We start from the raw sequence: 21,478 nt of genomic DNA, 5'->3' as shown, positions 1-21,478 counted from the left end.
CAAGGTTGGTTGCTAATAGAGCTCACTTTGGAAGAGTGAAAAAGAGTGACATGTTGCTGGTGGTTTTTCACAAATTGGGTTTCCACATAAAATCCTAGTGTCAAACTATGATGAATGTCTTATGAATTTCTTACATGTGATGATGTTTTCATTATGCAATGCAAGTTAAGTTTATGATAGTTTTAGAGTAATGATTAAGCAATAGCAAAATATGGAGGATAAGCATAATAGTGATGTGTTTAATGTTTAAATGTTCAAATGGTACATATAGACCTTTACTAATTGATTCACCCCCATCTCAGTTATTCTAAACATTTCTAACAGTAAGAAGCTATATTGGTAGAATATCAGAAATTTTTGTAGGGATTAAGTCTTGTAGTGGATCCAAAGATGAGGATGAGATTATTTGGAAGATCTTGAATCCCTTAACACTACCATTCAAGCCAATAGTGAAGATTATTGAGCAAGTGATACCTTGTACTAAGAATTTTACTAGAGAAACTCTTCTTGGAAGATTGGAAGCAATAGAAGTGAGCTTGAAGCAAACTAGAGATTTTCTAGAGTGGAAACTACTTTTAGTACATTAAGTGTTTGTGCTTCCTCGTAAAGAAGTACAAGCACCAATGCAAATTTTGTGAGTAGCAAAAGAACAAAATTGAAGTACGACATAAGGATTGGAAAAGGAATTTCCTTACTTGTAAGAAGAGAAATAGATGGTAATAGAATCTTTAAATGTTGGACTTGCAATGAATTTGTTTATTATGCTTCGAAGTGTCCTAAAAGAGAGAGAAAGTATAAGAATAATTTCAAGTCTAGAAGGCCTTGAGATTTTTTTTATGCAAATGAAGATGATGAGTTTGATGAAATAATTTAGAGTGAAAGTGATGATGAGTTAGAATTTGTAGTTATAAAAGAAGAAAAACCTAAAATTGAAACCATAGAAGAGAAAGATCTAGTTTCACAAGTTGAAAATAAAGATCATTGGATCATAGATAGTGGTTATTCACATCATATGGCTGGTGACATAAATAAGTTTATTGAGTTAAATATTCATGATGGAGGGATTATCAGAGTTGGTAACAATGTAGCTTGTCATATTAAGGGGATGGGATCTATTACTCTTGATGGAAAGACTAACACAAATGATGTTTACTTTGTTGATGGATTAGAACATAACATATTGAGTGTTGGATAGTTAATTTATAAGGGATATCAATTACAATTCATAGAGAAGAAATACATTATAAAGGATAAAGATGGTAAGTTGATTGGCATCGGTACAAGATCTAGAGTTAATTTTTTTCAACTGTATCCTACATAGATGACATGTTTGGTTTCCAAAGTGGAAAATAATTGGTTGTGGCATAGAAGATTTTTCCATAAAAACTTTGATAATATTGTGAAGGCTAGTAGTACATTTTATGTTGAGATTTACCAAAAATTTTGAAGCCTGCTAATGTTGTGTGCAAAGAATGTGTTATGGCTAAGTAGAAGAAAAGCTCCTTTCCTACCAAGAAGTTTACTACAACAATGAAATTTGAGATTGTTCATACAAACTTGAGTGCTCCTACTAGGACAACACAATTCTAAAGTTAAAGGTACTTCATGATTTTTATTGATGACTTTACTTTGATGATGTTGGTAGTGTTCCTTAAAGAAAAGTGTGAAGCATTTAAGAAGCTTAATTTGTTTAAGAATAGAGTTGAGAATGATTCTAGAGTGAAGATTAAATTTTTAAGATTAGATAGAGGTGGAGAATTTACCTTGAATGAGTTTAACACCTTTTGTGAAGTGAATGGCATTAAGAGATTGTTATCAATACCTAAGACTCATGAACAAAATGGAATTGTTGAAAGAAGAAATAGGTATGTAATAGAAGCAATGAGATCCATGATGTATCAAAGGCATTTTGGTGAAAAGTAGTCAATACAAATTTATATATAATGAACATAGTACAAATCATAAAAGGTATGAACAAGATGCCTTATGAACTTTGGTTTGGACATGCACCGTCAATGTTCAGTTGTAAATGTTATATCAAGAGGGATGATGACATTGTAAGTTTAATGCAAGAAGTAATGAAGGTATGTTCATTGGTTATTCATTGAAAATCAAAGCTTATAGATTTTTTAATCAAAGAACTATGACTATTATTGAGTGCATAAAGGTAAAAGTGGATAAAAAATACGGAATCAAAGAAAAAATGTTGAATTATAATTTTGATGAAGAAGAAGCTAATCCTAAGCCTATCATAGAAAATGTTAAAACAATCTTTGAGACTGATAATGATTTGCAAAATTTCAAGTTGTGGAATAAAGAGAAGAAACAAGATTTGATCCTATAGAAGTAATATTTGAGTCAATAATGCCTACACCTAATAGGATATTGACAAAGAATCACCCTACTAATCAAATTATTGGAAGAAAAGAAAAAGGAACTATGACAAGAAACAAAGTACATGAAGAATTTTATTTTATTTCTCAAGTTGAACCAAAGAGTGTAGATGAGGCATTCAAGGTTGATCATTGGATTCAAGCAATGAAGGAAGAACTAGATCAAATTTTGAAAAATGAGACATGGGAATGGGTTCCTATACCTAGAGACAATAATTTTATAAGTGTTGTGATGTGGAGCCTAATTAGACTCATAGGTTTATTTGGCATGGTTTCTTCCTAGATTATTTCTATTGGGGTTTGAGGGTAGTGCCCCCAAGATGGGGTCCTAGGGAAATGCCCCAGGTGTGCTCCCTATCATAGTACAGGGTGGGGTCAAGGGGAAATGCCCTCATAGGGATTTTTAGGGGTAGTGCCCTCGAAGCCAAAAATGACCTTATATTGTAAAAGGCATCAACTACTATTTTTCTATTGGATGACTTATTCTAGCCCTAATTTTGTAAGCAACAAAATCTTGTATAACAAGGTTTAGGGTTAGTGATTTCATAATGTATGGTGATATTGTAGCTTCTTGCAATAGTACTGAGTTGTAATGGATTGTGAATTTTAATCACTAGATAATAATAATATTGGAGTTGTTGTTGATGGGCGTAGCCCAAGGATTGGGTGAACCATGTTAAATCTTTGTGTCTTGTGTTCTCTTCTATGCAATCTATTTTTTTTTTATTGGTTATATTTGCATGTAACTATTATTTTTGTCTAATGTTAAACCTACAAAATGGTATTACCGCCAAACAATCATCATTTTTAAATTTTTTAGCCAAATCGTCATCTTTTTTTTTAAGCTATCCTTTGCAAAAAGGTCTCACAGTTGAGTCAGAGCAATGGCAGATGAGGGTAAGCTAAAGGTTTAGAAGTTTAATGGGTAGAAATTTTAGTTATGGAAGTTGCAAGTGGAGGGCTATCTTTATCAGAAGGATTTATGGAAGTCATTGGAAGGAAAAGCCAAGAAATAGGGAACTATGATAGACAATGACTTAGAGATTTTAGATAGAAAGGAACTTGGAAGTATTTGATTATGCTTCACACCATCAGTGACATTTAACATTATAAAAGTGAAGCTGATAGAAGAGTTGATGCAAATCCTATGAAACTATATGAAAAGTCCTTCACTTCAAACAAGGTATTTCTCATGAAGCATTTATTTAATATGAAGATGGCAGAAGGTGGATTTGTTGTAGATCATTTAAATGAGTTTAATGTTGTTACTAGTCAATTATCTTCTGTGAATGCCAATTTTGATAAAGAAATTAGGGCTTTCTTATTTTTGTATTCTTTGTCAAAAAATTGGAATGGCTTGGTAATGGTTGTGAGTATTTCTATTTCTGGATCTAATACTCTAAAATTTGATGATGTGATTGGTGTTATTTTGAGTGAGAAAAATCATAGGAAAACCTCAAATGGATCTACATTAGTAAGTTCTTTGAATGCACAAAGAAGAGGCAAAATGACTAAGAGAGGAAATAACTTTGGAAATCGTGGGAAAGTAAGAGGAAAGTCAAAGGGAAAGAGGTATCAATCTAGAGGACCAAGAGATTGCTAGTATTGTGGTAAGCCAAGGCATAAGAAGAAAGATTGTTAGAGTTGAAAGAACAATGAAGGAAATAAACCAGAATGGAACAAGGAGGCAAATGTGGTAAGTAAAAAATCCAAAGAGGATGCTTTGCTTTTTTCTTTAGAAAGTGTTGATGATTCATGGGTTTTAGATTTTGGGGTTTCATTTCATGCTACACCTTATAGAAGTTATTTTATTGATTATGTCCAAGGAGATTTTGGGCTTGTTTATTTGGGAGATAATGAACCCTGTCAGATTTTTAGAAAGAGAAAAGTTAAGATTAAGTTGTAGAATGGGGATCATTGGCTACTACATAAGGTAAGACATGTTCCAAGATTGAGTAGGAATTTAATTTCAAAAGGACAACTTGGTGATGAGGGTTGTGTAGTTATGTTTAATGATAAAAATTGAAAGGTTTCAAAAGGTTCCCTTTTAGTAGCAAAAAGTGTGAAAGTAGGCATCTTATATCTTTTTACATGTCATATAGTTCCTTGTACTTTAATTATTTTAGAGAAAAATAAATGTTCAGGAATAGTTGTTGTAGTTGAGTAGGGAGAACAAACAAATTTTGTAGATTTTGATACAATGGTGTGGCACCACAGACTTGGGCACGTGAGTGAGAAAAGTATGAAATTACTTCATTCAAAAAAAGTTTTACCAAGTCAAAAATGTGTTAGTATGGATTTCTATAGAAGTTATGTATGAAAAATAAAAGAGTGATTTTTGTGAAGAGTGGGAAGGAAAAGAATAATGAGAAAATAGATCTTATGTATACAGATATATGGGGACCAGCTCAAGTATCTTCCCTTAGTGGCTCTTATTATTATTTTACATTTATTGATGATGCAACTAGAAAAGTATGGGTATATTTCTTTAGACAGAAAGCTGATGTATTTCAAACTTTTAAGAAATGGAAATGTTTTGTTGAAAATGAGACTAGTAAGAGATTAAAATATCTCAGATCTGATAATGGTGGTGACTATTGCAATCATGAATTTGAAGATTATTGCTCCACTAATGGTATTCTTAGATAGAAAATTGTTTCAAGCACTCCACAGGAAAATGGAGTGGATGGATGCATGAATAGGACAATAATGGAGCATGCAAGGAGCATGAGGTTGCATGCATGGTTTCCCTTAAACATGTGGGAAAAGGTTGTCAATAATGTTGTGTATTTGATTAATAGAGGTCCCTCTACTCCTTTGGGTTAGGTACTCTAGAGGAAGCATGGAGTGGTAATAAGGTGAGTTATTTTTTTTCTCAAAACCTTTGGTTATGAAGCATTTACTCATATAGATTTTGAAAATATAACCAAGCTAGAAGCTAAGTCAAAGAAATGTGTATTTGTTGGATATGGCATTGATGAATTTGGTTATAGGCTTTGGGATTTTGAAAATTTTAAAATTGTAAGAAGCAAGGATGTCATATTTAATGAGAAAGTGTTGTACAAAGATCTATTGTAGCAATATGAGAAGAAATAAAATGATTATGTAGTGTTTTTTATTATGGAAAATAGGCTTTAAAAGGGTCATGAAACCTAAACAAAACATAGAACAGTCAACAAAAGAATGCTTAAGGCAACATACAAAGCTAGAAATCAAAAAGAAAGAACATCTCCCGAAACAAAGATAGAAACAGAAGTAAAGCTAGGGAGAGACACCAAAAACTAGGGCTACCCACAAAATGCCAAGGCACTCAGACGATGTCTCTTAGCATTTTTGTTGTGCTTATCTCTAGCTCTGACAGCTTGCCAATTGCCTCCTTCATCTCAAAAATCTCCTAGTATAGTGTCAAGGTGTCTTTTTTCCTAGTGCTAGATCTAGTCCACTTCCTTGTGTTTTCTTCCAGAGTCTTGTCTTTTATGTTATGGGTGTCAGGGTCCTCCTCCTTGCTAATAATTTGGTTGTCTGTATAGTGTATGAAACTCCTAATGTTTTCATTGTCCTTGAGGATCTTAGAGCTCTGTTCAACTATACATTACATTTTCATATCCATCACATGGGCAATGTTATTGACTTCTTCCACTCTTCTATCCATGCTATGTTCATCCTCCTTGACCCTATTCTTTAAGCTATAGGCCTCCCTTTCTAGAGTGTTCACTTTGTGTTTGAGCTCAAGGATTTTGCAAAAAAGCTAGTTGGTGGTATGGAAGCTGTCTACAACATTGTTTTTCACATTGTTAAGGACATCCATGTCTGGGTGCTCCTTAGCAATGTTGCTAAATATGACCAAAGCAGGATTGATCAACTCCTCCATCTAGATTCTTCCCTCTTCATTTTCTTTGACCTAAGTTTTGATTATCTCTCATTTGATGCCCATAGTAGATAAATCTAATTCAAAGTTCTGCCACACTACCATCCTATCCTTCCCCATGACTGAACATCTATAAGTGCTAGTGCCAAAATCCTTGTAGCCTAGTGTGGGTCCCTCCCTTTCACTTTGGTTGGGCTCCCCTTATGCCTTCTCGATCTCCTCCCCCTATTTATCCTTGATGTCATCCAGGGTTTTCCTTTTTTGATTCCCTGATGTCATAGCCTCCTTCTCTTTTCTTTTTGACACTTTGATAGTGATGGTTCTCTTGCTTTTCTTTTTCTCCCTACCATCCCCTTCCCTGATATTCTCCTCTCCCTCTGCACTATCCTCTCCTGCATCCATCCCTTCCACCTAATCATTGTAACCCCTATTCGAGGATGTGTCAATGTCCTGTATGAGTTAGGGGGAACTTTTTTCTCCTTGCTATTTTTTTTTAGGGTTTTTTTCCTTGAGCTATGTTGTAGGGAATCAGACACCTCCAAATCTGTATGAATCTCAAGACTTTCCTCTATATCCGAGGGCAATTAAATCTCATCAAACTCTTCGGATTCCCCTTTTCCTTTCTTGCCTTCTTTCCTATCTTTGATTTGTTTACTAATAGTCCTAGCTTTGAGGTATTCATAAATTAATAATAGTAGTCCCTCATGGAGCATTAATTTCCTAGGTGCTTTTCTTGATACTCATTAATGTTTTCATTCATGGAAGAATAAAGGTAGAAGGGGATAGAGATTTTTGCCCCATACCTGAAATGGTTGAGTAACACAAAGTGGTAAGTGCATAGACAATCAAACCTAATGTCAAGAGTAATATATTTGATTATAGCATGGAGCATGAATCTCCATAGAGGCCTGATGGAGCTCGAGAGATAATGGGTACCTCTCTTCACTAGTGCCTATTTTTCCTCTTGGTTCTTTTTGAATTCCACCACCGCTTGCCTTGATATTTTCCTATCTCTATAAATTTTCTTGCCAATTATGGGGATGCTAGTAACTAAGGAGCTAACTTCTTCCATTATAAAGTACTCCACCCCATCTATTTTAACCATGCCCTCATTCTAGTTTTTTACCATACTTTTAGTTACAGAGGGTTTCCATCTATTAGGATTAAACCACAAATAGAAAATAACAATTACATGCAAATATAACCAGTAACAAAAAATAATAGATCACATAGAAAATAACACAAGGCACCAAGATTTAATGTGGTTCACCCAACCCCTAGGCTACGTCCACCAAATAGTAAGTCTGATATTATTAAAATCCAGTGATTACAACCTGATTACAATCTGTAATCCCTTACAGCTCAATACCACCGCAAGAACCAATTTTGCATCACAACTTAATGAAAAAACCTAACCCTAAGCCCTTTTATACAAGTAATTTTATGCCACTTTAGGGTTACAACATGTCGGCCATATGTTAGCCATATGTTAGCCACAATGTAGAGTACTTTCCTGATCAATCACCATAAACCAACAATCTCCCTCTTTGGGACTAATCGGGCTCCACACTAAACAACAATCTCCTACTTGGAGACTGATCTTGTAACTATGTCGCTACTCCATGAGGCTCCCACTAGATCAAACCACCCTAGACTCTAATGTTCCTTTATTCATGTTCAGTCTAGAAGACCAACCAAAGCTAAAGAGGAGTTCAACTTCTCCCTTGTTACTACCTTAGTAAACATATCTATTGGATTGTCATCTGTATGTATATTGTCCAGCTTTAGTTGTCCATTCTCCAAAACTAAGCGAATGAAATGATACTACAACTGTATGTGTTTTTTCTTAGAATGTAGAGCTGAATTCTTCGCAAGATGAATGGCACTCTGACTATCTGTAAACAAATAATTATCCTTCTGAGGATGTCCCAATTCTTCCAAGAAGAACTAAAGCCATATCATCTCCTTGGCTACCTCTATAGTAGCAACATACTCTACCTCTATAGTGGATAAAGCATTAACTTTCTATAACCTAGAAACCCAGCTCACAGCTACCCCACCAATAGTAAAGACATAACCTATAGTACTCTATCTGGTATCCATATCCCCTGCCAAATCTAAGTCAACATAGCTCTATATATTAGTAGTAGAGCCCCCAAAGTGTAAACACTTATTTGATGTTCCTCTCAAATATCTGAGAATCCATTTGATAGCATTCCAATGCTCAATTCTTGGATGACTCATATACCAACTAATGACTCTCACTACATGTGCAATATATTGCCTAGTGCATACCATAGCATACATCAAGCTTCCTATAGCTGAAGCATAGGCTACCTTGGACATCTTAGCCTCCTCTTCTTGTGTCTTGGGACACATCTCCTTAGTCAACTTCAAATGACCAGGTAAATGTGTGCTGAGAGCTTTAGCATTCTCCATAGAGAAACGTTGCAACACCTTCTCAACATAATCAGCTTAAGATAGCATCAATGTCTTGTTCTTCCTATCTCTACAAATCTTCATACCAAGGATTTTTTTCTGCCCCCAAATCCTTCATAGAAGATGCATGTGCTAAATGGCATTTCAGCCCCTTAATGTGATCCATGTTAGACCCAACTACAAGCATATTATCAACATATAAACATAAAATAATGTAGCTATCATCATCCAACCTCTTAAAGTAAACACAATGATTTGAATGACACCTATTGTATCCATGCTCATGCATACAATTTTCAAATTGTAGATACCATTGCCGAGGTGCTTGCTTCAAGCCATATAAACTTTTCTTCAATTTGCACACTAAGTTCTCCTTACTTTTGACCTTAAATCCCCGTGGTTGAGCCATATGTATCTCTTCATCCAAATCACCATGAAGAAAGGTTGTTTTAACATCAAGTTGCTCTAAATGCAAATCTTCAATAGCCACAATACTTAAAATAGTACGGATAGAAGTCATTTTAACAATAGGAGAAAATATCTCATCAAAATTGATTCCTTTTTTCTATGAAAATCATTTTACAACTAACCTAACTTTAAATCTTTTCTTACCTCCTTCCTCTTATTTCAGCCTATAAACCCACTTATTCTATAAAGCCTTTTTACCTGTAGGCAACTTGCATAAATCCCATGTCTAATTCTTCAGAAAAGAGCCCATTTTGTCTTTCATTGCAGACTCCCACTAAATCTTAGTATCCACCTACACAGTTTCATCATAACATTCAGGTTCACCAGCATCTTTTAATAAAATAGAATACAAAGAGGGGGAAAATCTTTTTGGAGGTCTAATTTCCCTTGTTGACCATCTAACATACACTAATGTGTGTGGTATTTGTAGTTGCGGTTGTTGCACATCATGAGGAATGGTTGAAACATCATCTTTTGGAGTATCGTCCAGCACTACATAATCATCTTCGTTCTTCTCATGTTGCTACAACAAATCTTTGTACAACACTTTCTCATGGAATATGACATCCCTGCTTCTTACAATTTTCTAATTTTCAAAATCCCAAAGCCTATAACCAAATTCATTAATGCCACATCCAACAAATACACATTTCTTTGACTTAGCTTCTAGCTTGGTTCTATTTTTAGAATCTATGTGAGAAAATGCTTCACAACTGAAGGTTTTGAGAAAAGAATAACTCACCTTCTTACTAGTCCATGCTTCCTCTAGAATACCACAACCCAAAGGAGTAGAGGGACCTCTATTAATCAAATATACAGCAATATTGACAACCTCCACCCACATGTGTAAGGGCAACCCAGTATGCAACCTCATGCTCCTTGCACACTCCATTATAGTCATGTTCATGTGTTTAGCCACTCCATTTTCCTATGGAGTCCTTGGAATAGTTTTCTATATATGAATACCATTAGTGGAGCAATAATCTTCAAATTCATGACTACAATAATCACCACCATTATCAAATCTGAGACATTTTAATTTCTTACTATTCTCATATTCAACCAAGCATTTCCATTTCTTAAAAGTTTGAAATACATCAGATTTATGTCTAAGGAAATAAACCCATACTTTTCTAGTTGCATCATCAATAAATGTAACATAATAATGAGAGCCACCAAGGGAAGATACTTGAGCCAATCCCTATATATCGGTATGCACAAGCTCTAATTTCTCCTTTTTATTTTCCTTCCCAATCTTCACAAGACTCACTCTCTTTTGTTTTCCATTCACACAACTTTCACAAAAATCCATATTAACACATTTTAGACCTAGTAAAACATTCTTTCAATGAATTACTTTCACACCTTTCTCACTCATGTACCCAAGTCTATTGTACCATAATGCTATATAAGAATTTACAGCAAGTATTTGTTCTCCCTGCTCAACTACAGCAACTGTTCCTGAACATTCATTTTTCTCTAAAACAATTCAAGTAGAAGGAACAGTATGACTTGTACAAAGATATAAGGTGCCTACTTTCACACATTTTACTACTATAAGAGAACCTTTTGAAACCTTCTAATTTTTATCATTAAAATTAACTACACCACCCTCATCATCGAGTTGCCTTGCTAAAATCAAATTCCTACTCATCCTTGGAACATGTCTTATCTCATGTAGTAGCCAATGATTCTCATTCTGCAACTTAATATTAACTTTTCTCTTTCCAAAAATCTGAAAGGGTTCATTATCCCCCAAATAAACAAGTCCAAAATCTCTTTGGACATAATCAATGATATAACCTCTATGAGGTGTAGCATGAAATGAAGCACCAAAATCTAAAACCCATGAATCATCAACACTTTCTAAAGATAGAAGCAAAGCATCCTCTTTAGATTTGTCACTTACCACATTTTCCTCATTTTCTCCATCTAGTTTATCTCCTTCATTTTTCTTTCAATTCCAACAATCTTTCTTTTTATTCCCTGGTTTCCCAGAGTACCAGAAGTCGTTCGATCCTCTCGATTGAGACCTCGTCCCCTTTGACTTCCTCTTAATTTCTCATGATTACTAGAGCTACTTCCTCTCTCAGTCATTCTACCCCTACTTTGTGCATTCAAAGCACTTCCTGATGTAGATCCACTTGAGGTTTTCCTGAGTTTCCTTACTGAAAACAACACCAATCTCATCTTCACATTTTAGTGTACTAGATCCAAGAATAGAATTAATGTGGTTTAGCCAATCCCTGGGCTAGGTCCACCAAATAGAAAGTTTGATATTATTACAATCCAATGATTACAACTTGATTACAATCTATAATCCCTTACAGCTCAATACCACTACAAGAACCAATTTTGCATCACAACTTAATGAAAAAACCTAACCCTAAGCCCTTTTATACAAGTAATTTTATGTCACTTTAAGGTTACAACATGTCAGGCATATGTCGACCACAACGTTAGCCATTGCCCAAAAAAAAATTATGAAGTATGTATAGTACTTTCCTAATCAATCACCACAAGCTAACAATCTCCACTTGGGGACTGATCAAGCTCCACACTAAACAAAAATCTCCCACTTAGAGACTGATCCTGTAGCTATACTGCAACTCCCTGAACCCCAAAGAATTTATGAAGTATGTACAATACTTTTCTAATTAGTCACCACAAACTAACACCATCCATGGAGGTGTTCAATATAGTTTGTAATTTCTCCTTTCTTTAGTATGTTCCACACCTTGGAATGTCTTCTCCACTTCTGGGCTTCATCCTTTGGTTCCCTCCTATGTCTTTACCCAACCATGGTGTTCTTCTCTATTAGTCTCTATAGTTAGTATCAGAGCCCTTCAAAACTAGTAAGCCTTCAACTCTCCTCATTTTCTTACACCTATTTTTTTCCTTGGGAATTCTCTTCCCACAAGTGGTACTTGACATGAGTTGATGGATATTGTAGATATGGGAAGTATGAGATATATCATACTTCCACCTCACAACTTTGCACATTCCCCATAAATCATTAACTATCATAATAAATCCACACATAATATTTCTGATCACTTCCCACAACTAACTTTCATAATAGCTTTTAATTATACCCAATCTATCTAGGATACGTTCCCTTTTGATGACCTAATGAAACTTTGACAAGATATCATAACTATCCATCTACTTAGTCACCTTGTTGTACTTTACTACCCAATTCGCCAACCTGTTCGCCACATTGTTGGCCTCCTAGTACTCATGTGCCACATAAGTTTTCTCAAAGTTTTTAATGTTCTAAATGTATTCTTCAATAATATTTGTGGTCATCCAAGTAGGCTTGTTCTTCTCATTTAGGAAATCAATTATGTTTTTTGAATCTCCTTCCAACCATAAGTATTTCACTCCTATTTCTTTTGCTAGATTGATAGTCTGGTGAGGCGCAATGGCCTCTACATAATGATTAGTTTGAATTCCAAAGGGGGCAGCAATCACAACAATTCCTTTCCCAGACACATTTCTTATGATGCCACCAACCCCAGCCTTTCTCAGGTTGCCTTTGGCTACCCCGTTGAAATTAGCCTTATGCTAGCCCTCAGGTGGGAAAGACTAGAACATCCCTTGCTCTTGTCTATATCCTTGGTCTTAAGAAGAGGGATGGATCCTTTAGTGTTGGTGAAATTTTCCATCAAGGAATTGAGGCATTTGTGAAAAACAACTTTGGAATTAGATTCCTTGTCCCTAAAGATTCAATTATTCCACTCTTTCTAGACCCCCCAGCAAACATGTAGTAAGGCCCATTTCCATAAAGTCTTGGATTCATTTCCAGCAAGCCCAATTTTCCATTGATCAAAGAGCTCCAAAATGTTGGAAGGAAAACACCAGGACAAATTGAAAAAAGATAGGTAGAGAAACCAAATAGAACTAATGAAATGGTAGTGTATAAACATATGGTCAACACTCTCACTATTATTTTTGCATAAGATACATCCTTTGGGCATTGTGTTACCCCTTTTCATGAGATTATCCACCGTGAGGATACGATTTTGGAGCAAGATCTAGAAGAATATGTTAATTTTTGGAATAAAGCCTAGGAACTAGGCATTGGCCCACACAGAAGCCTAGCCCTAAAATTGCAATGTCTCATAACTAAAGGCCATAGTGTAAAGACCATGGACAATCTCCCCCCAAATAATGTCATCTTTTTTGTGGGATAAGTGAATATGTCTTACCATTTCCATATGCGGCTTCAACTACCTAGACACCTCTGCCAGGTCAATCCACCCATTATGAATTCTATAGTCACTCGCCCTGCTCCCAAATCTTTCAATGCAGACATTAGCCCATCTACTGAAAGACTCAATCTCCTAGAGAGGGCCTGAGTTTAGCCAATCATCAATCCAAAAATTGATATCTTCCCCATTTCCCACATGCCATTTAGCTTTCTCAAAGGCTAAATCCTTAGTTCTCATAAGACCATTCTAGATGGAAGAATCTCTAGGGTCAGAATCCCTATTAATGAACTGTTAAAGATTGAGATTGTTAGCATATCTGGACATAAAAATATGTCTCCATTCACCTTTGTTGTTGAACTCCAAATATATTTTTCTTCAAGAGCTAAGTTGAATTGCTTCAAATTTCTAATCCCTAGACCCCCTTTCTTCTTAGATCTATCAATGGAATCCCAAGCCACCAATAGGTATTTCTTACTCTCATCAGTACCTGACCACATGAAATTCCTCTAGATAGCTTCAAGGTTCTCAATCACCTTGGATGAAATAGGAAAAAGGTAAGAGCATAAGTAGGTAAATTCTATAAAGTAGACTTAATCAGCATCACTTTACCTGCCTACCTCAAGGTGATACCTTTCCAACCAGCTAGCTTCTTGTTGAATTTATCCACAAGATTGTCCCCGAAAGTGTTAGGAGGTTTAATCCCAAAGGGAAGCCCTAAGTAAATGGGAGGAAGGGACCTAGCCTCACATCCCAAAATGTTCACAATTTTCTTATGTGTTCTTAATAGGGTATTGAAGAAAAACACTAAGCTTTTGTCTTAGTTAATGAGCTGCCTAGAGGCCCTGGAGTAAGAATTCAGTATGTTTTTCATAGTTCTTTCTTCCCTCATTGAGGCCTCACCTCCCATAATTGTATCATCAAAAAACTACTGGTGAGTATAAAAAAAGGACTAGAAGACTATTTCAAGCCCACCAAATCCCCTATACCCCTCCTAGAATAAATGAGCCTTCCTAGGCCTTCAGCCAGAATGATGAAAGGAATAGAGGATAAAGGATCACCCTGTTGAAGACCCCTTGAGGGTTTAAAAAAAATTAGAGGGGACACCATTCACTAAGACTGCAAAGGTGGGAGTAGAAACTAGTTGGGTGATCATCTTCCTCACTTTAGCATTGAAACCAAAAGCTTCAAGAATTCTATCCAAAAGTCCCTAGTCCACCCTGTCATAAGCATTAGAAGCATCTAGCTTGAGAATAAATGCTTCTCATTTACCCATCTCAAGAGAATGGATTTACTTCATGGAATTCCATGATAGAATCTAGAATTTGTCTGCTAGGAACAAAGCCTCACTGTTGGGTGAGATGATCTCTAGAAATAATTTGATAAGTCTGTTAGTAAGAACTTTTACAAAGATCTTATAAAAGGAGTTACAAAGACTAATGGGCCTAAAAGATCCAAAGGTATCCACCCCAATGAGTTTAGGAATCAAAACTAGAAAAGTAGCATTAATTTCTTTCGAAAAATCTCTAGCACATAGAATTCATGGATAGCTTTAACAATGTCAACGTGAATAATATCCCAGTACATCTAAAAGATGAATGTAGCGAAACTATTAGGGATAGGATCCTTCTCAATCAAAAGATCAAAAACTACCTTTTTTATTTCATCATACTTAGGGATAGCCAATAAGGCCCAATTTCGAGCTTCCCTTATGACTTTGGGGATGTTGTTAACAACCTCATTTTGGTCCTTTGCATCCAAGTTGAGATCTTTCATGAGAATTGATGAGAAATTACTAATAGCCTCCTCTACTATCTCATTATCTTCCTTTAAAGTATCATTACCCTTTTTGATCTCACTAATTCTGTTGGTTGCCATGTGTTTCATAGTGGAAAGGTGAAAGAATCTAGAATTTTTGTCCCCTTCCTTAAGCCAAACTGACCTCAACCTCTGCCTTGAGAACATCTTATGTTTCCCAACAATGTTGTGAAGCTCAATCAAGATTTCCTTCTGAGAGTTTAGAATGTTATCATCATAACCCCAAGTTTGGATATCATTTTGCACCTCAACCAAGTTCCCCAATATTCTCTCTTTATCCTTAAAAATATTACCAAAGTCAAATTTGTTTCATTTGCAGATCTCTAATTTTATGAACCTAAGTTTGCAATCTTATACATAGCAGTTCCATCCACCTCAATACCCCACCACTCCTTGATTTTGTTATGCAAGCCAGGGTGAGTTGACCACATTTTCTCAAATCTAAAAGGGAAGGCCTTCTTTCTATTGATTTTATCAAGAGTAAGAGAAATAGAGAATGGTCTGACCCAAGCCTCACAAGGGATGAAAGCTTACAGTGGAAGTTTCCTAGCTAGTCCATAGAAATAAGAGCTCTATCTAACCTAACCTGAATGTAGTCCTGACTATTTCTCCTATTGGACCATGTGAACTTACAACCCCCAAGGTACACATCCAAAAGGGCCAAATCCCTAATTAGAGCAACCAAGTGTTGCCTACTTTCAACATCAGGCAGGAGCCCTCCTAACTTTTTAGAGACTAAGAGAGGAGTGTTGAAGTCCCCCATTATAATGCCTTTGGTGTCACCTAAATTGGCCATCAATTCAAAAAAATTGGTCCAAAAAATCCTTCTACTATTTTTGGTATTGGGAGCATAGAGATTTAACAAAAACCATCTCACCTGATCTTTGGAATTAAATAAATTCATAAGAAAAATATTACCTTCATTAAAAATGATACTGGCTTCCAAAGGCTCCTTCCATATGGATAGTAGACCACCCGATGCACCATTCAAGTCTGTAGCCATATTTTTAATGCCTTTCCCAAAGGAGATATTCTCAATCTTTTCCTTCTTCATTTTGGTTTCATAGATTAAAAAAACATATGGTCTATGATCCCTGATCATAATCCTAACTATTTCTTATTTATGGATTCCATTGAGTCCACGTATGTTCCAGAAAATGATCTTCATGCTTTGATTGGATTGCATGATTCCTAGATGGTCCTTTGCATCTCATCTAGCAAATTCCTTCTTATTTCTTCCTTTCTAATTTGGTACTTGTTTTTTCTTCCTAGAGTAATGGATTTGTTTCCAATATCAACTTTCACCCTGCTCCTAGTGGTTGCTGGAAAGATTGGGGAAGGATCCCTACTATTCTTCTTTTTCTTCTTGAGAGAAATCTAAGGGGCATCATTGACCTCCTTACAGCTATCAAAGAGAACCTCTAACTAGGAGAGCTGCCTAGGGGTAGTAGTTGAGAACCTTTCTAGGATCCTATTCACTATTGTAGGAGATACCCCTTTATTAGGGTTGAAGTTTGATTCCTATGAAAGAGGTTGGTCCTATAAATCTCCAATAGGCCCTATCTAAGTGTTTGGAAAAAAATAGATTTCCATCTCCTTCTCTTTGGTTAATGGGCTAATGGAATAGTAGTCAAGATGACCCTATTGCTATTTGATGAAAGGCTCTATTGCTAATCCATCTTATTAGATTCATTAATAACTGCCAAATTATTCCTTTTCTTTGGGAGATCCCTCTTTTCATTTCCTTCACTAACTTCACCCCCCATGTTCTTTCCTTCTGAATCTTTTTCCTTCCACATCTTTCTGGGTGCTCCTGCCTTGTTCTTACCTTGTTTATTTTGGGCTTTACCAAACTTTACCTTCTCTTTAAAGATTGGATAGACCTTTGCTTTGTGCCTTTCCTTTTTGCAGTGGAAGCAGGCAAAAGGAACATTTTCATAGTCAATTTGTTGTACCCTTCTTCCCAGTCGAGACTAAAATTCATTCACTTGGGGCATATCCTGACCCTCAACCACCCAACACATATTCTAGCATATGTAAGTCTTTTCTTGGTTGCAGTAACAGGATCAATTGATAGTAGTTCTCTAAAGAATATAGCAATGCCATCAAAAACATCTTCATGCCAGTATTCTAAGGGTAGCTCTTGTAGCCTTATCTAGACTAGGGCCAGGGTTAGGAAGTCATTATTTAGGTCAAGGTTGGAAGTCCACTTTTGAAGGATAAGATTAGACTACCCATTGACCAGTTTCCTACATAAAGAATTCTAGAATAGTCCTCTTGGTAGGAGAACTCAAAAGACATAAAACCTTTAGCCATGGCCATTACTTCAACCTGCCCTTTCAACTCCCATTTGTTCCTTGCAAAAATCCTTACCAAATTGATGTTTGGTCTAGGGCCAATAAATTTACCCACCAAGGTGGTCACCATACCTAGGATGTTGTGGTCAATGATTTTAGTGGGAACTTCCAAGGTGAAAATCCCTTTTTCCTTATTGGACTTATCAATGATTTTGGGGAAGGTCAACTTACCTGAAGGTTTGACCCCAAAGAGATTCATCCACTGCCCCTAGGCCCCAGGGGCCCCTCCTCCTGAAGACTTAGGTAATGGATGAGAAATTTTCTTTTCTCCTAGATGTGGCTACAAATCACATGGTTCCCCATCCTTTGTAGCATCTACATTTTCCTACTCTCTCCTTGCAAATTGTTTGCCATTCCCCAGCTTGTCTATGTCCCCGCCCAACTTTTGATTCAAAATTCCTCCTTTGTTTGCTCTGCTCATTTTTCTCTCCAAATGATTATGTAGCATTGGATGATAATCAAAAAAATGATGTTCTAGCAGTTCCTCATGATCTGCAACAACCACAACAACAAATACCACACACCCCAATGAATGTTAGATGGTCAACAAGGCTAAGTAGACCTCTAGAAAGATTTTCTCCTTTTTTGTATTTTATTTTACTTACTGATGCTAGTGAACCTAAATGTTATAATGAAGCTATGCAGGTGGATATAAAGATTTGTGGGAGTCTACAATGAAAGAAGATATAGACTCTTTTCTAAAAAATAAGGCATAGGATATATGCAAGTTGCCTGCAGGTAAAAGGGATTTATAGAACAAATAGGTTTACAGGTTGAAAGAAGAAGATGGAGGAAAGAAAATATTTAAAGCTAGGTTAGTCGTAAAAGGATTTGCACAAAAAAAGGGCATTGATTTTGATGTGATATTCTCTCCTGTTGTTAAAATGATTTCTATTTGCATTGTTTTAAGTATTGTGACCACCAAAGATTTGCATTTGGAGTAGCTTAATGTTGAATCAGTTTTTCTTCATGGTCATTTGAATGAATAAATATATATGGCACATCTATATGGGTTAAAGGCCAAAGGTAAGGAGAACTTAGTGTGTAGATTGTAGAAAAGTTTATATGGCTTGAAGCAAGCACCTCAGAAATGGTATCTGAAATTTGACAATTTTATGCATGAGCATGGATATAATAGGTGTCATTCAGATCATTGTTTTTATTTTTAGAGGTTGGATGATGATAGCTACATTATTTTATGTTTATATGTTGATGATATTCTTATAGATAGGTCTAATGTGGATCACATTAAGGGGTTAAAAGCACAGTTATCACTTTCATTTTCTATGAAGGATTTGGGAAAAACAAAGCAAATCCTTGGTATGAAAATTTGGAGAGATAGGAAAAATAGAAAATTGACATTATCTTAGGCTGATTATATTACGAAGGCATTGCAATGTTTCTCTATGGAGAATGCTAAAGCTATCAACACACCTTTACTTGGTCATTTTAAGTTGACTAAGGAGATATATCCAAAGACACAAGAAGAGGAGGCTAAGATGTCCAAGGTAGCTTATGCTTTAGTTATAGGAAGCCTAATGTATGTTATGGTATGCACAAGGCTAAATATTGCACATATTGTGGGAGTTGTTAGTAGGTATATGAGTCATTCGAAAATTGAGCATTAGAATATCGTTAAATGGATTCTCAAATATTTGAGAGGAACACCTAGTAAGTGTTTACATTTTGGAGGCTTTACTAATAATTTATAGGGCTATGTTGACTCAAATTTGGTAGGGGATATTGATACCAGGAAGAGTACTATAGGTTATCTATTTATTATTGGTGGGGTAGTAGTGAGTTGGATTTCTCAGTTATAGAAGGTTAATGTTTTATCCACTATAGAGGCAGAGTATGTTGCTGCTATAGATGTAGCCAAGCAGATGATCTGGCTTCAATTATTCCTAGAAGAATTAGGACACCCTTATAGGGATGATTATTTCTTTACAAATAGCAAGAGTGTCATTCATCTTGCGAAGAATTCTGGTTTGCATTCAAAGATAAAACACACATAGCTGCAATACCATTTCATTCAATTAGTTTTGGATGATGGATAGTTATAGCTAGAGAAGATACATACATATGATAATCCTATAGATATATTTACCAAGGTAGTAACAAGGGAGAATTTGAAATCCTTTTCGACTTCAATTGGTCTTCTAGACTGAACAAAATAAAAGAACAGCAGAGTCCAAGGTGGTTTGATATTCCAGTGGGAGCTATAGATTTACAAGTGTTATGATTAGTCTCCATGTGGGAGGTTATTGTTGTGGAGTCTGATCAGTCTCCAAGTGGAAGATTGTTGTGATGTGGAACCTAATCAAACTTTGAGGTTCATTTGGTATGGTTCCTCCCTAGATTATTTCTATGGGGGTTTGGGGGCAATGCCCCAGGTGTGCTCCTTGTTGCAGTACAGGGTGGGGTCTACGGGGGTGTTTGGGGGAAGCACCCCCGAAGCCAAAAATGACCTTATATTATAAAATATGTTGGCTGCTATTTTCTATTGGAAAACTCATTCTACCCCTAATTTTGTAAGCAACAAAATCTTGTATAAAAAGGATTAGTATTATGGATTTCATAATGTATGGTGATATTGTAGCTTCTTGCAGTAGTAATGAGCAGTAAGGAATTGTAGATTAAAATCACTGGATAATAATAATAATGGACTTTTTGTTGGTGGACATAGCCCAGGGATTGGGTGAACCACATTAAATCTTTGTATCGTGCATTCTCTTCTGTGTGATCTATTATTTTTTGATATTGGTTATATTGTTTGTAACTATTATTTTTGTTAGAGGTTAATCCTAACAATAGGACCTAAATGTGTTTTTAGAAACAAGATGAATGAATAAAGTGATGTTGTGAGAAATAAAGCAAGATTGGCATGTAAAGGATATTTATAGCAAGAATGTATAAACTATGAAGAGACATGTTCCCCTATTGTCATTTAAGCAATAAGAATGTTCTTCTCTTATGCAACAAGTAAGAAGTTCAAAGTGTATCAAATGGATGTGAAGTCAATATTCATGAATGGAAAACTTGAAGAAGAAGTCTACATTGAGCAGCCTAAAGGATTTTCTTTGACATCAAAAGGAGACATTTTATGCAGATAGAAGAAAGTGTTGTATGGACTAAAGCAACCACCTAGAATCTAGTATGCAAGATTAGACAAGTATTTAGAAAAATTGGGATTTTCTAAAGGTACTACAGAGAGTAATTCATATTTGAAAGAAATTGAGAATGACTTGTTTATTATTGTAATGTTTGTGAATGATATAACCTTTGGAGGTAATGATGAAGCAAGTGAAAAAAAATTTGATGAAATGAAGAATGAATTTGAGATGAGTATGATTGGTGAGATGAATTATTTCTTAGGTTTATAGATTGTGAATAATAGTAATGGCATTTTTTATGTATTTGAAAGACTTTTCAAAGACATTTTTCTTGGAAATTTGTAAGTCTTTTGGTACACCTTTGATAACTGGTCACAAGTTACATAAAAAATATGATACACCTACAATTGAGAAAAAGAAGTACATATCCATGATTGGAAGTTTTTAATATCTGACTCACACCAGACTAGATATAGAAAATGTAGTTGGTATAGTAGCAAGATTTTAAGCATGCCCTAAGGAATCACACTATGCAACAATAAAGAGAATATTTATATATTTGAAGGGTACACCTAATTTTGGCTTGTGGTGTGATATATCAAATGACTGTACTCTATGTGCATATACTAATGTAGATTGGGCAGGTAATATGGATGGAAGAAAGAGTACAAGTGGTGGATCATTTTTTTAGAGGAAGATTGGTTTCTTGACTATGTATTTCACAAAGTACAAGAGAATCAGAGTATGTAGCAACAACAAACAATTGTAATCAGGTCATGTTGATGAAACTAATGCTAAAGGATATGTAGAT

The sequence above is a fragment of the Cupressus sempervirens genome, chromosome 7 (genome assembly GCF_028749045.1).
Source record: "Cupressus sempervirens isolate cs-2001-9-10 chromosome 7, ASM2874904v1, whole genome shotgun sequence".
Classification (NCBI taxonomy): Eukaryota; Viridiplantae; Streptophyta; class Pinopsida; order Cupressales; family Cupressaceae; genus Cupressus; species Cupressus sempervirens.
The sequence above is the reverse complement of the archived record's forward strand: the minus strand, read 5'-3'. Positions refer to the sequence as shown.